At 43.5% G+C, this 16,216-nt stretch overlaps 1 long non-coding RNA gene across 1 annotated transcript in view; it reads left to right on the plus strand.

Moving 5' to 3' along the window:
* Nucleotides 1-2,479: 2,479 nt before the first annotated feature.
* LOC114484264 (uncharacterized) overlaps nucleotides 2,480-16,216 on the plus strand; it is a 95,901-nt gene continuing 82,164 nt past the window's right edge. The window contains exon 1 of the long non-coding RNA XR_008615842.1: nucleotides 2,480-2,633. This is a non-coding gene — a long non-coding RNA (uncharacterized lncRNA). The remainder of the gene's footprint in view (nucleotides 2,634-16,216) is intronic.

Genomic DNA, 16,216 nt, shown 5'->3' on the forward strand with positions numbered 1-16,216 from the left:
GCACACTCATATTGTGCAATGACCTTGAGGGGATAGAGCAGATAAGCGAAATCTCAGAGTTATTTTCACTTTGTTGGAATTGACATCACGGAAGGCCTCTCATCAGCTTCTCTCTCCAGGCTGGTTACGTTTCCGCAGTTGCTACATGTCAAGTGAATCCTGTTTTTAGTGCCCTGGAGGGACACTGTTCACAATGCTTAGGTGAACCCGAGGCAAAATCCCTCACGTGAAGAATCCTTTTGTTAAAGTGAGTGGTTGCTCTCAACTTTATCCATTTCCCAAATTCATGGTTTTATACATTTTTTTTTCTTGGCTTAAAGTCTTCATTATTCTTAATGGTATGATAGAGTTTTCCATATGGTAGTGAAATACCTATGGTAACTTTCCTGAAGAACAAAAAAAAAGTTAAATTAGAGAATTCAGAGCTTTGTAGGTTTGTCTTTCACATACATGATGAATATTATCTTTTTTTAATTGTAAAAAACTGCAAAATTTATCATCTTAGCCACTTTCAAGTGTACAGTTCAGTAACATTAAGCGTGTTCACATCGTGCCACGCACATTGTGTTTTCTTAAAGCAAAGCGCTCCTGGGTGTGTTTATCAACAATGAGAGATGTCCCCTATCTGCCAAGTGTTTCTTCCATGAGGTAATACCTTATGACTACGCCTACACTTACTTTTTCAGGATTTCAAAGCTCTGGAAAGTAATTCTGAACGAAATCCATGGGCAGTACTGAAAATATAGGGAACACTAAGAGAAGGCTGTGAAGATAATTCATCCTTTATTTGTCACAGTTCTAACTCATTTGGATAGAAAGCCTGTGGACCTGCATAAGGAGGGCTGGCCTCGGGACTGTCAGATGAGGGTCATGGTTAAGGCATTCACGTCATGTCGTCTGTGCTTAAAGTCTCCAGTGGCTTCCCATCTCAGCAGAGTGACCTCTGCATACCTGACCCGTCTCACCCCGCCCTGATCCTACCCTGCCCACCTTTCTCACCTCACTTCCTCTGGCCTTCACACTGGCCTCCTGGCTGACGCTTGAAAATGTCAAGCTCATTCCCTCTCAAAGGCCTTTGTATTTACTCCTGCCTCTTTCTAGAACCATCTTCTCAACTTGTGCTGAGCAGTAGAAACACTTATGCAAGTCATAGCATTCTCAGTGCCCAGGCTGCCTCCTATACCAATTAAAGCATCATCTCTGGGGCCTTAATGATCAGTATTTTTAAAAAACAAATAAACAAACTCACCAGGGGACTTCCCTGGCCGTCCAGTGGTTAGGACTCTTTACACTTCCGCCGTAGGGGACACAGGTTTCATCCCTTGTCAGGGAACTAAGATCCCGCATGCCACGCAGCCAAAAAGAAAAAAAAAGAACAACATGAAACAAAACAAAACTCACCAGGAATTCCAATATAGCCGCGTTTGAGAACCAATGTCCTGGATCAGTGGTTCTCAAAGTGTGGTCCCAGATCAGAAATAGTAGCATCACCTGGGAACCCCACCCTAAACTTACGGAATCAGAAACGTTAAAAGTAGAGCCTGGGAGTATGTATTTGAACAAACCCCGCAGGTGCTGTCGCGTGCCTAGGTTTGGGAACCGCTGTCCTTCCTATATCCTCGGTGCCCAAGAGGTGGCTGGTGGGCCAGCAGCGTCAGCATCACTTGGAGGCTTGTTAGAAAAGCAGAACCTGGCGCCAGCTGGTAAATCCAACCAACTGAATCAGAATCTGCACTTTAACACTATCCCAGTGCCTCCTGCACATTAACATTTGAGAAGCTTTCTAGCTCTGTCCCCTGTGAGAGCCTAAGAGCAATAATGCACTGGTAGCAGGAGCCTACCTGGCACCTAGAGCTTGGATGCTAAGGGTCTTTTAATACCAAAAGGCTTGTTGGAGAAAAGGCTGATTCCATGGCTCGGGCAGGGAAAGTGCAAGATGAGTCTTAAACATCTTGTGCCAGAAAGCAAGGAAATGCTTAAAGAATGATGGGGACACGTCAAAAAAAAACACAGGGGCTGGGATAAAGGGGCTCTGCTTGGCCAAATAGGAGAGAAATCTGGCAGTAGTGGATTATAACCTGTTGAATAAAATAAAAGCCAGTGGGTTTGTAGTGCTATAAGGAGATAAATTATTGTATAAATCAATGAAAGAGAAGGAAAAACTCTTCCTTGCAGTAGAATGCCAACTAATAAGCATAGAAGGAAAGATGGAGTAAGAAAATCAGCCACGAATGCTAAAACTGATGGGTGAAGGTTTGAGGAACAGAATATTTATATTCTAAAAGGACCTGCCCACAAATGATTTATTAATTACAAAGGGGACAATAGTAACTTTATAGTGGAGAAACCTGGCCGAGACCACGTTCACCCAGCAGTCAAAGTTAGCACCACCCACCCTGGGACAGCCCGGCACCACGTGCCTCCTGCTGTGCGGGCTGAGGAGGGCGGAGTGTACGTTCCGTGGCGTTCCTGCCAGAAAGGCGTACCCGCATCTGCCCCTCAGGAAGCATCAGGAAACCCAAACAGAGCAACAGGTCCCAAAGTAACTGGCCTGCGTGCTTAAAAAATGTCAAGATCGAGAAAGACAAAGAATGGCTAGGGAAGTGTTCCGGATTAAAGGAGACTAAAGAGAGGTAAGGACTAAATACTGTATGAGATCCTGGACCCAGAAAAAAATATATGTCATTTTAAAAGGTCATTGTAGGAGCGATTGACAAAATTTAAATACGGACTGTGGTTGTGTAAGAGAATGTTCTTTTTTTTTAAGATTTATTTTTTTCTTTTGATGTGGACCATTTTTAAACTCTTTATTGAACTTGTTACATTATTGCTTCTGTTTTATGTTTTGGTTTTTTGGCGGCGAGGCATGTGGGATCTTAGCTCCCTAACCAGGGATCGAACCCACACCCCCTGCATTGGAAGGCGAAGTCCTAACCACTGGACCTCCAGGGAAGTCCCGAGAATGTTCTTATTTTAGGAAGTACACACTGAAGTATAGGGTAATGGGGCAGTATGTTTGCAATATGTACTCTCACATGGTCTGAAAAAAGTATGCGTGTGTGTGTATGTGTATGTGTATAACATGTAATATGTTTAGAGAGAGAGAGAGAGTAGAGAGAAGAGGGCAAAACATTAACAGTTGGTGAATCTAGAAGATGAGAGTTTCTTGTTCTATTTCAGAACTTTTCTATAATTTAAAATTATATCAGAATCAGAGTCATATCCCCTCCCCTCGAAAAAAGACCTATGAGAACAAACACCAAAATAAACCAAGGAAGCAGCAGTGATCCGGAGCACTCTGGCTTCCGAGTTAAGTCTGACTGTCTCCTTCTGGTCATTCAGGTCTCTACTCCTCTGTCACCTCCTCAGAGAGGCCCCAGCTGGTCACCCCATCTAAGGCAGCCCCCAGCCACCACTGTCAGACCCTGTCTATCGTGTCCCCTGCTTTCTTAGTCTCATAGCACTTGGTTGGCATGTAGAAGTATTCTTGCTTCCACACCTGTCTACTCATTTACTGTCTCTTCCCGCTCACACATGAGCTTCATCATCGTAGAGGTTTACTCTGTCTTGCTACACCCCCAGTATAGTGCCTGACAGCTAGGAGGCCCCTCACGTGTGTGTGTTAGATGAACGAACAGACAGACCTCAGCTTCCTCATCCGCAGGACAAGGGGCTGCTCTGTGATGCAACACCAGACTCCTTCCGGCCTAGACACTGATGGAAGGAGTCTGGCAATGTAAGAACTACTGTTTAAAGAGCATCTAAAATGTCCTAGGCTTTTACTTACAGTCTCTCGTTTAATCTTCACAATGACCCTTTTCCATTCATTCATTTAGCAGACACTTACCAAGTGCCTGTTATCCACTAGGCACTAAGAAAACACTGATTAACACAGCAGACACAGCCCTTACCCCCATGGAGCTTCCCAGGTTAGCCAGAGCTGGCTGAGAAAACTGAGACTCAGAGAGGTTGCCCAGCTTGCTGAAGTCACACAGCAAGCACAAGGCAGAGCTGGGAAGGTGACCACCACCTCAGTCCAGAGCCCATACTCTCCCACGGCTGGGGACCTGCTGCCTCCAAGGAGCTGCTGCTATGAGTGGGTCCACTCTTCAGGGGGCTCCCTCAGAGCTGTCACAGCTCCTGTGTCCCAGGACCTCGACACTGACCCCCACTGTGCCCCTTTCCCCAGCAAATAAACAAAATGTGCTGTATCTCAGCCATTTCTGATTATGTTTCCATGGCTTCTTGGTCCCATTTCCTTCAGATAAGCAAGGCTCTGTTCTGCTTCACTGGGCAAAGGTTAAGTTCAATTCAACCTGAGAAATAATCTAAGTGGGAGATGTAATCAAATAACCTTACCAGAAGAATAACTGAAAAAGCAAAAAGCAAGAAAGAAAATAAAAACCCACTTCAAAAATGTATAATGACGAGACCGAGCATGAAGAATTAAAACAATGTAAGAGAGTGGGGAAACTTCCTAAAAGATGTTTGATCTTTTTTCAGCTCATTGATGCTTTCCCTCCTTGAAAGCTTTCTCTGCCAATTAATCACTCAACTTATTACCAGGCCCTGTTTCCCTGTTTATAATTTTGAGCCTCAAGAATCGCTCTGTAAAGGCCATAATAAATTTCCCTGGTTAGCAACACAAACATTTATCTTAGGGAATCAATTACTATGCTGGGAGGTCTTGGATTCCTGGGATTTAGTGCATGCCTTTGCTCTTAATTTGTTGGGTGACCTTCACTTCTCTGTGCCTCGGTTTCTGAAGCTGCACGAGGAAAACAGTGTTGTGTTCTGAAATTGCTCTGGGTTCCCTGCTGGAAAATAGAAGAGGGTATTTGGCCAAGGATATGATTTATCTATGCCCATAAATGCCTCTCCTCCTCCTTCTGGAAGCTAGCTAATTATGTTTAGAGTTGAAACGCATTCTCTCTGGGCATCTAAAGTAGATTCCTTGTGGCAATGTCTAGCGGGTGGGTGAATAAAAGAGACACATTAACAGAGTTTTGTTATTCTAGAGAAAAATGTCATATCTCTATTTTTTGTGGCCACAAAGCTCAGAGTTAGGGAGGGGGGTGGACAAGAAAACAGTATTGTTCTTCGGAACTACAAGTCACGGATGACTTACCTGTGAGAGAAGCTTTTCTTTCACTGTTGATCGATGCTTTTTCAAGCAAGCCAGGCAGCTAAGTGGCAACCGGGTAGGTGATGAAATGACCACCTTTGTCTTGAGTGAGTTCCCCGTCATTGGAGGTAACTAAGGATAGGCTGAAGGACCCCTCAGCAGAGGATGGAGTAGAGAAAGTTCAAGCACCAGAAGAGGGTTTCAGCTAAGTACCATCCATCCCCCTCTAACCCTGAGATTCAGGAATTCTAGTCCCTTTCGGTGTCATGTGCTCTTCTGAACCGACAGTCCCAGCTGTACAGCAGAGCATGGGACAAATGGCGGCGATGGGTGAGGTCATGGGAAAATTTGAGATTCAACTCTCTCAAAGAAAGGATGGCTTTATATCCGCTACAAAGCATGAAACGGAATTAGGATCCCAGAAGAAGAGGCCGAGTAGGGTACTGTGTATTTGAGGGCACATCGTATGTATATGAGAACACACCTTTCAACAGGAAGTGTTGCATGGACCATGGACTCTGCAGCCTAAAAGGAATTTGTTGCAGCCGCTGAAACCCCTCTGGATGTAGCTTTCAGCCATAGAAGCCCCGTCGCTGATTAGAGGCAGGAGGAACCCCAGCCTCAGAGACCCAGAGAGGGTGAGCGCGGTGGTGGAAATTGGGGATGGTATCAGCTTTTAATCAGGCACTTATTTTAGAGTAAATAGCAGCCGCAATAAGAGCCGCCAATTATTGATCATCTACTGTGTGCAGGTATGATGCATAGTTTGCCTCACTTCTACAATTCTTCAAGGTAGGTGCCATATGCCCATTTTGCAGATGAAGAAACTGAGGCTTCCAGAGAGCAGAAGTGACCTGCCTTGCAAATAGTGACACCAATATTCAAACTCAAGTCTGTCTGATTCAAGATCCATGTTCTCTCCACCGTGTCAACAGTCTTGATTTAGAAGTAGGGATTATTAACCCCATTTTTACAGATAGAAAAACTGATCTCCGAAAGTGCAAGTAATAATGGGAAAACTGAAGTTTGACTAATTCCAAATCTCTGCCAGGTATCCTGTGAGAGGAATCTTGTAGAACCCCAGAACTGGGGGGGACACCCATAGGGCAGTCTGGCCAAATCCCTTCAGCCTACAGAGGAGAACCTGACTCAGAGGGGGAAGCTAGCAGCTCAAGGACATGAGGCAAGACGGCGGCAGGCCGGGCAGGATGTACGGGTGAACGGCGTTCAGGCGGAGGGGGACTGGATCTGTGCTGACCACCTCCTGGATGCCTTTGGGCTGGCAGTGAGGCTGCGGTGAGGCCTGTCTGTGACCTTGGAGAGTATCCAAGGGGCTAGAGCTGTGAGTGCTGAACTTCTGTCAGGGTAGCTGGTTCCCTGTGTGAGGACGCGGACCAGCAGGCAGGCCCTGGGGTTAAGAGGTCACCAAGCCCAACAGCTGCTCATGCTGGCAAACCTGGGAAAAGTGAGGGGATCGGTTGAGAGGCAGGGAACACAAGTGGGGCTTCTTTGGGGGGGGTGAGCCATTATTCCCAGATGCCCCTGCTCATCCTGCGCCTTCTTCAAAGGCTCTGCCTGTAGTGTGAGGCCTCCCTGGATCTATCTGAACTCTCTTCTCCCCCTCTGGCTGCAAGAGCCATTATCCTGACTGCCCTTTCTAGAAGACATTTAGGTGCCTGGCCCTAGGCTTGACACTCCACGTACAAAATCTGACATATAGCTTTCCCAGCAATCCTGTGACCATGCTATAATGAGCTAAGGCTCAGAGATATTAAATGACTCGCCCACGCTCACACAGCTGATAAGTGACAGAGCCAGGATGGCAGCTCTATCAGGTTAGGGATTTCTTCTTCTTTGGTCACTGCTGTATTCCCGGTGTTTGGCACGTAGTGGCCACCCAGTACAGATTCATCGAGTAAATGTCTGACTCCAGTGCCACACCCGTTGCCCTACACCTAGCTGCCTCTTGAAAACCCCCATGATGGGAGAATTCAGTTTTGAGTGAAAATAGATTTAGAGGACTTCAGTCAAGAATGAATCCATGAAGTCCTTTTCTATGGGTACTTTCTATACTTACCAAAATAAGACAATGAAGAAAGCTCCCTGAATAGAATGTAAATTGCGTTGTGCACATTTTACAATTAGTAATCAGGGCTGCTGCAGAATTAATTTCTTCCCCAGGCAGGTTCAATGCTCGTTCGCTAATTTTGCTTCTTTGCTTTCCTGCAGACAACATGCATGCTAACAGGAGGTTCTTTTCCTTTCTGAAGTGGTGCCTCTTTGAAATGGTTCAAAGCCGTTTTGATTTTACGACTCAGAGTCTCTACGTCACTTTCCTCAGGCCGTGAATTTGTGACTATATATTCCCAGACTCTGGGAGTACAGAAAGGGTAACCTGTATATCCTCGAATTTCCAAAAGGGAAACTTGTAACGAGGTCAGCTTACAATATAGCTCCCTCTGTTGACTGGCACGGTCCAAGTTCACTGAACGTTTGGTTTATTGGATCGTAACCATCCATCCACTCATGGGTTCTCTCATTTTCAGCAACTGGAATTCTATAAATTACAACTGAACTCCATCTAAACTTTACTGACCATAATTATTTTTTTCTTTCATGATTCAGGATGTAGTTTAACATCTCACAGAGCCCTAGGCCAAAATAGTGAATTTTGAATTAAAACTTCTCAGAGCTGAAAGGGATCCTACAGATCCCCTAATCTAACTTTTCCTAAATTCTGTCCCACAAAACCACTCCCCCGTAAGAGAGTGTACCTAGAAAAATTTCCTCTGTCAAGTAAGTTCGGGAACTGCTGTGTGTTCTGCCTTCCTGTCAGAGTCACAATGCATAAGAGCAGACTGAAGTTTCCAAGAAGTCCTGCAGTAAATATACTGTAGTTTAACTTTGTCCCACCCAGTGTGCCCAAAATTACTGGAGCAGGGGGATGGGGGGGGTGTTTAACTTCTGAAAAATGCCTACTGGAAAACACTTTGGGAAATACCACTCTAGTCAGACCTCACACACACATGCACACATACCCACCTTCCAGTTTTGCAGATGTGGAAAGTGATGTTCAGAGGGGAAGAAAGTGGTCTGAAGCTGTACGTGGCTAATGGCAGAGCCAGGCCTGGAACCCACACATTTCTTAGGTCCTAGGTTCATCATTCATATCGCCTACAATGCCCAGGTAAGATTGGTAGACGAGAGATAGCCAGGTAATAAAGTATGGATTGACCCAGCTTTTATTGTACAAAATAAACTGTTTATTTTATTTTATTTTATTGGAGTATAGTTGATTTACAATGTTGTGTTAGTTTCAAGTGTACAGCGCAGTGATTCAGTTAAGCTATACATATACATATATTCGCTCTTTTTCAGACTCTTTTCTCATATAACTTATCACAGAATATTGAGTAGAGTTCCCTGTGCTATACAGTAGGTCCTTGTTTGCTCTCTATCTTATATATAGTAGTGTGTTTATGTTAATCCCAAGCTCCTGATTTATCCCTCCCCCTGCCACCTTTCCCCTTTGGTAACCATAAGTTTGTTTTCAGTATCTTTAAGTCTGTTTCTGTTTTGTAAATAAGTTCATTTGTATAATGTTTTAAAAATTAGATTCCACATATGAGTGCTATCCTATGGTATTTGTCTTTGTCTGACTTACTTCACTTAGTATGATAATCTCTAGGTCCGTCCATGTTGCTGCAAATGGTATTTTTTCCTTCTTTTTATGGCTGAGTAATATTCCATTGTATATATATAAATACCACATCTTCTTTGTCCATTCCTCTGTCGATGGACATTTAGGTTCTTTCCATGTCTTGGCAATTGTAAATAGTGCTGCTGTGAACATTGGGGTGCATGTGTCTTTTCAAATACTGATTTTCTCCCGATATATGCCCAGGAAAACTGGTTTTTTGAAGCTTATTATATTGAAAAAGATAGCTATGGAACAAGGAAACTTTGTGTCTCCCTCAGGTGGCTTTCTCCATTCTGGAGTACAGGTCCTAACATGGCTACTTTACTTCTTATCCAGCTGTAGATTATTTCTTATAAAGCGAATTGGAGTAGTTGGAAGATGGGGTAGGGCCAGTGATCAGGCCATTACGTTGGAGTGACTGATTATCATTGTTAGTAACAGCAATCATAGCCACTTACTGAATAGGGACAGGATACTTCATTGGTGGCAGTGAGCTTGGGAGCCACATACCCTGGGTTTGAATCCTGGCCCCATCACTGAATAACTGTGTGATTAACAGTACCTATATTTTCCTGGCACTGCAGTCTGAGAGGATTTGATGTCATGATTTCTTCATCGGGAACACTGGGTATCAAACAAATAGTTCCTGTCTTAGAAGAAGGAGGTTTTCCAAAAGACGCACAGAGGCTCACCAGGCAGCTATCTCATAAACCTGGGGGAGTTTGAGCAGATAGCCCAGGAGGGGCCTGTAGGTTGGCGCGCAGCAGTAAGAGTGGGGCAGGGGTAGTGATTTGGGCAAAGATGAGTGAAGAGATGCTCAATCCACACAGAAGGTGAGGGGCATATTTTTAAACAGTAATTGAGGCAAAGAACAGCTATGGAAGACAAATAGATTGTCTTAACCAGGATTTTTTCATTGACAATTGACAAATAACTCCAACTGGCTTAGGAAAAAGAAAGGAGCAGGAGGAGCTGACTAGATATGGCTGCATCCAGGGCTCGAACCATATCAGCAGGAATCTCTCTCACTCTATCCCTTGGCTCTGCTTTAGTTCTGCTGACTCTGTTCTCAGCCAGGCGCTCCCTTCATGCTGGCAAGATGGCCACAGAAGCGCCAAGGGGACATTCTACAACTTAGCCATCTTACCTCTTTCCCAAAATTTCAAACAGAGTTCCAGGATTCATTATGATGGGCCTGGCCCCAGGTCATGTGCTGCTTTCAGTTCCTGGGACTGACTGGCCGGGGCTGAGCCACTTGCTTCCTCCTGGAAACGAAGCAGACATGGGGCTGGGACCCTCACCTCCTGCCTTTATTTCCTCCTGTTTCTTTCAGTTCCTGACCCTTGTCTCTGTCTTCAGTTGGCCCACTGCTTCCCAGGCTTCACAACCACACATCATTCTGGCCCCAGGTGAGAAGTGGCCACATCCTAGAGGGGTCTTCTGGATAGACCTGGGACTTTCTGTTGCCTCAAAAGTAGATTCAGGAGATGCCAGTTCAGATAGAAGGAGGCAGTGTGATGTGTGATGCTAGGACAGTAGAGGAGTTTTCATCCTAAGTGCCAGTTTTTTAGAGTGGCTGTCTTGCAGAGGATGGTAAAGCTGAGTCCAGACTCAGAGGGAAAGGAAGCCATGATTGATTAATAATATGTGCCAGGAGCACTGGAGTAGGTGATGGCAGCAGATGTGCCATGTATTTGCGAAACCTCATTAAAAAAACAGCATGGATCATGGAGTGCAACAGCCCTGTTCACCTCCACCTCCACCTCTTAGTCCTGTGATCACACTGCAGTTACTTAGACTTATAGGCAACAGTTCCCGCATTTGCACAGTGAGGATATTCATCCTGAAGAACTTCTAAAAGAATCAGAGGAGACAGTGTACATAGATAGGTGCTAACCATGTTGCATCATAAATGGAGCTTTGGTTTTTTTAAAAGTACAAAGACATCTCACTTTTCCAGGGGTCCGCTGCCCAGAGGTGCTTGCATTGCCTAAGATACCTCAGTTAGGAGGATTTACATGGGTTTGAACTTCTGTTTTTCGGAAGAGTTTGAGAAGGATAGGTGTTAGCTCTCATTCTAAATGCTTGATAGGGCTTCCCTGGTGGCGCAGCGGTTGCGGGTCCGCCTGCCGATGCGGGGGACACGGGTTCGTGCCCCGGTCCGGGAGGACCCCACGTGCCGCGGAGCGGCTGGGCCCGTGAGCCATGGCCGCTGGGCCTGCGCGTCCGGAGCCTGTGCTGCGCGGCGGGAGAGGACACGGCAGTGAGAGGCCCGCGTACCGAAAAAATAAAAAATAAAAAAAATAAACGCTTGATAGAATTTGCCTGTGAAGCCATCTGGTCCTGGACTTTTGTTTGTTGGAAGATTTTTAATCACAGTTTCAATTTCATTACTTGTGATTGGTCTGTTCAATTTCATTACTTGTGATTGGTCTATTTTCTATTTCTTCCTGGTTCAGTCTTGGAAGCTTGTACCTTCCTAAGAGTTTGTCCATTTCTTCCAGGTTGTCCATTTTATTGGCATAGAGTTGCTTATAGTAGTCTCTTATGATCCTTTGTAGTTCTGCAGTGTCACTTGTAACTTCTCCTTTTTCATTTCTAATTTTCTTGACTTGAGTCCTCTCCCTTTTTCTCTTGATGAGTCTGGCTAAAGGTTGATCAATTTTGTTTATCTTCTCAAAGAACCAGCTTTTACTTTCATTGATCTTTGCTATTGTTTTCTTCGTTTCTATTTCATTTATTTCTGCTCTGATCTTTATGATTTCTTTTCTTCTACCAACTTCGGGTTTTGTGTGTTCTTCTTTCTCTAGTTGCTTTAGGTGTAAGGTTAGGTAATTTATTTGAGATTTTTCTTGTTTCTTGAGGTAGGATTGTATTGCTATAAACTTCCCTCTTAGAACTGCTTTTGCTGCATCCCATAGGTTTTGAGTCATTGTGTTTTCATTGTCATTTGTTTTGAACTTCTGTTTTTGAAAGGTGCACTGATGGTTTCTCACCCTTATCTCATCAGGCCTTTACAGTGCATTGTATCCAGACCCAAATTCCGACAGCCAGCATCTGCTTCTCATTGCCTCTCCTGCCAACAGGGTGGCAGCCAACACCACCATCTGAGAACTCACAAAGAGTCTGACTTATCTTCATAAGATCCCACTTTACCTTGTCTTATACCAAGGGACTCACTTAATGACAAAGGATGTACAGCAATGGGCACATGATCCCAGGACCCACTGATCTTCCCAGGGAATGTGTCACCAGAAGCTACTGTTGGCCCACTAGAATGTTGGAAGGGCCTCTTAGAAGCAAAGTTAAGATGCCAGCCTAGGGGTGATATTCTGCAGGATTGGGGTGCTGTGTTTTTTATTGAGGTAAAAGTCACATAACATAAAATTCACCATTTTAGCCTTTTTAAAGTTACAATTCAGTGACCTTAGTACATTCCTGATATTATGCGACCATCAGCACTATCTCATTCTAGAACATTTTCATACCCATTCAGCAGTCAATCCCCATTTCTTCCTTACCCCAGCCCCTGACAACTAATTTGCTTTTTGTCTCTATGGATTCACATCTTCTGTATATTTTGTATAAAAGGAATAATACAAGATATGGCCTTTTGTATCTGGCTTCTTTCACTTGGCACAGTGTTTTCGAGGTTGATCCATGGTGAAGTATGGATCAGTGTTCATTCCTTTTTATGATCAAATAGCATGCCATTGTATGGATATACAACATTTTGTTTATCCATTCATCCATCAGTGAATATTGGGTTGTTTCTGCCTTTTGGCTATTGTGAATAGTAGTGTTATGAAATTCTTGTAGAAGTTTTATCTTGAACATCTGTTTTCAGTTCTTTTGTGTATATACCTAGAAGTGGATTGCTGGTTCACATGGAAATTCTGTGTTTAACTTTTTTTTCTTAATTTTTAAAAAAAATTTATTCATTTATTTTTGGCTGCGTTGGGTCTTCGTTGCCGTGCGCGGGCTTTCTTTAGTTGCGGCGAGCAGGGGCTACTCTTCGTTGCAGTGCGCAGGCTTCTCATTGCGGTGGCTTCTCTTGTTGCGGAGCACGGGCTCTAGGCATGCGGGCTTCAGTAGTTGTGGCACACGGGCTTAGTTGCTCCACGGCATGTGGGATCTTCCCGGACCAGGGATCGAACCCGTGTCCCCTGCATTAGCAGGCGGATTCTTATCCACTGCGCCACGAGGGAAGTCCCTGTGTTTAACTTTTAGAGGAACAGCCAAACTCTTTTTCTCAGCAGTTGCACCTTTTACATTCCCACCAGCAGTGTGTAATATGAGTTCCAATTTCTTGATATCTTCAGTAACATTTGTTATTTTTCATTTTTTTAAATCATAGGCATCCTAGTGGGTGTGAAGTGATATCTTATTGTTGTTTTAATTAGCATTTCTCTAATGATTAATGATGATGAGCATCTTTTCATGTACTTATTGTCCAGATCTATATCTTCTTTGAAGAACTATCTATTCAAGTCCTTTGCCCATTTTTTTAACTGGGTTGTTTTGTTGTTGTTGTTGTTGTTGAGTGGTAGGAGTTCTTTATATATTCTAGATATTAATTCTTTCAGATATATGGTCTGCAAATATTTTCTCCCATTCTATAGGTTGCCTTTTCACTTCCTTGATAGAACCCTTTCTTACACAAAAGTTTTAATTTTGATGAAGTCCAATTTATATATTTTTCTTTTGTTGCTTGTGCTTTGGTGCCACATCTAAGAATTTATTGCCAGATTTAAGGTCATGAAGATTAAATCCTATGTTTACTTCTAAGAGTTTTATAGTTTTAGCTCTTATGTTTAGGTCTTTGATCTATTTTGAGTTCATTTTAAAATATTTTATTAGGTAAGGCTCTAACTTCACTCCTTTGTGTGTGATTAACATACTGCCTTGATTATTACAGCATTGTAGTAAGTCCTGGAATTGGAAGGTGTGAGTCCTCCAACTTTGTATTTTTTTCAAGATTGTTTTGGCTAATCAAGGTCCCTTGCAATTATATATGAATTTTAGGATCAGTTCATCCATTTCTGCAAAATAGGCAGATGGAATTTTGATAAAGGTTGCACTGAATCTGTTGATCACTTTGAGAAGTCTTGCCATGTTTAGCTGTCTTTTTTTTTTTTTTACTAATTGCCCTAGGCAGGACTTCCTATACAATATTGGATAGAAATGGTAAGAGTAGACAGCCTTGCATTGTTCATGATCTTAGAAAGCATTTAGTCTTTCACCATTAACTATGATGTTAGCTGTGGGTTTTTCATAGGTGGCCTTTACCATGTTGAGGAATTTCCCTTTTATTCATAATCTGTTGAGCATTTTTTATCATGAAAAGATGTTGGGTTTTGTAAACTCCTTTTTCTGCATAAATTGAAAGGATCACAGTTGGGCTTTTTTTCCCTTCATTCTATTAATATTGTGTATTTTGTTGATTACTTTTTGTATGTTGCACCACCCTTGCATTCTTGGGATAAATTCAACTTGGTTATGTATATAATCTTCTTAATATGCTTCTAGAATCTGTTTGCTAGTATTATGTTGATGAATTTTTACATCTATACTCATATTGGTATATTGGTTTTTAGTTTTCTTTGATGTCTATGTCTGGCTTTGGTCAGAGTAATACTTGCTTCATAGAATGAGTTAAGAAGTGTTTCCTCTTCTGTTCTTTGGAAGAGTTGAGATGGGATGTTCTTGTTAATTCTTCTTTGAACACTGTAGAATTCACCAATGAAGCCATCTGGTCCTGAGATTTTCTTTGTTGGAAGATTTTGATTACTGGTTTAATATCTTTATTTGTTGTAGGTCTGTAAAAGTTTGTTTCTTCTTGAGCCAGTTTTGGTAGTTTGTGTGTTTCTAGGAATTTGTCCATTTCATCTAGGTTATCTAATTTGTTGGCATGCAGTTGTTCATAGCCATCTTTTGTAATACTGCTTATTTCTGTAAGGTCATTAGGATGTCCCCACTTTTATTTTTGCTTTTGGCAGTCTAGCTCCACAGTCCAGACTCTTAACCACTCTGCTATGTTGTCTCCACCATTCCTGCTTTTGGTAATTTGAGTCTTCTCTGTTTTTTCTTAGTCATTCTAGCTAAAGGTTTGTCGATTTTCTTTTTTTAAATCTTTTCAAGGAACCAACTTTTGATTTCATTCGTTCTCTGTATTGTGTTTTGATTCTCTATTTCATTTATCTCTGCTCTTGTCTTCATTATCTTCTTCCTTTTGCTTGCTTTGGTTTAGTTTTTCTTCTTTTTCTATTTCCTTAAGGTGGAAAGTTGGATTATTTTAGATATTTCTTCTTCTCTAAAGCAGGCATTTGGATTGGTTCAACATGGCGGAGTAGAAGGACATGCTCTCACCCCCTCTTTTGGGAACACCGGAATCACAACTAACTGCTGAACGGTCATTGACAGGAAGACACTGGAACTCACCAGAAAAGATACCCCACGTGCAAAGACAAAGGAGAAGCCGCAATGAGACAGTAGGAGGGGTGCTATCACAATGAAATCAAATCCCATAACTGCTGGGTGGGTGACTCACAAACTGGAGAACACTTATACCACAGAAGTCTACCCACTGGAGTGAAGGTTCTGAGCCACACTTCAGGCTTCCCAGCCTGGGGTTCTGGCAACAGGAGGAGGAATTCCTAGAGAATCAGACTTTGAAGGCTAGCGGGATTTGATTGCAGGACTTCGGCAGGACTGGGGGAAACAGAGACTCCACTCTTGGAGGGCACACACAAAGTAGTGTGCGCGTCGGGACCCAGGGGAAGGAGCAGTGACCCACACAGGAGACTTAACCAGACCTACCTGGTAATGTTGGAGGGTCTCCTGGTAATGTTGGAGGGTCTCCTGTAGAGGCGGGGGGCAGCTGTGGCTCACCAAGGAACAAGGACACTGCAGCAGAAGTTCTGGGAAGTACTCCTTGGCGTGAGCCCTCCCAGAGTCTGCCATTAGCCCCACCAAAGAGCCTGGGTAGGCTCCAGTGTTGGGTCGTCTCAGGCCAAACAACCAACAGGGAGGGAACCCAGCCCCACCCATCAGCAGACAAGTGGATTAAAGTTTTACTGAGCTCTGCCCACCAGAGCAACAGCCAGCTCTACCCACCACCAGTCCCTCCCATCAGGAAACTTCCACAAGCCTCTTAGATAGCCTCATCCACCAGAGGGCAGACAGCAGAAGCAAGAAGAACTACAATCCTGCAGCCTGTGGAACAAAAACCACATTCACAGATAGACAAGATGAAAAGGCAGAGGGCTATGTACCAGATGAAGGAACAAGACAAAACCCCAGAAAAACAACGAAATGAAATGGAGATAGGCAGTCTTGCAGAAAAAGAATTCAGAATAATGATACTGAAGATGATCCAGGACCTTGGAAAA

The sequence above is a fragment of the Physeter macrocephalus genome, chromosome 18 (genome assembly GCF_002837175.3).
Source record: "Physeter macrocephalus isolate SW-GA chromosome 18, ASM283717v5, whole genome shotgun sequence".
In the NCBI taxonomy this organism is placed as follows: domain Eukaryota; kingdom Metazoa; phylum Chordata; class Mammalia; order Artiodactyla; family Physeteridae; genus Physeter; species Physeter macrocephalus.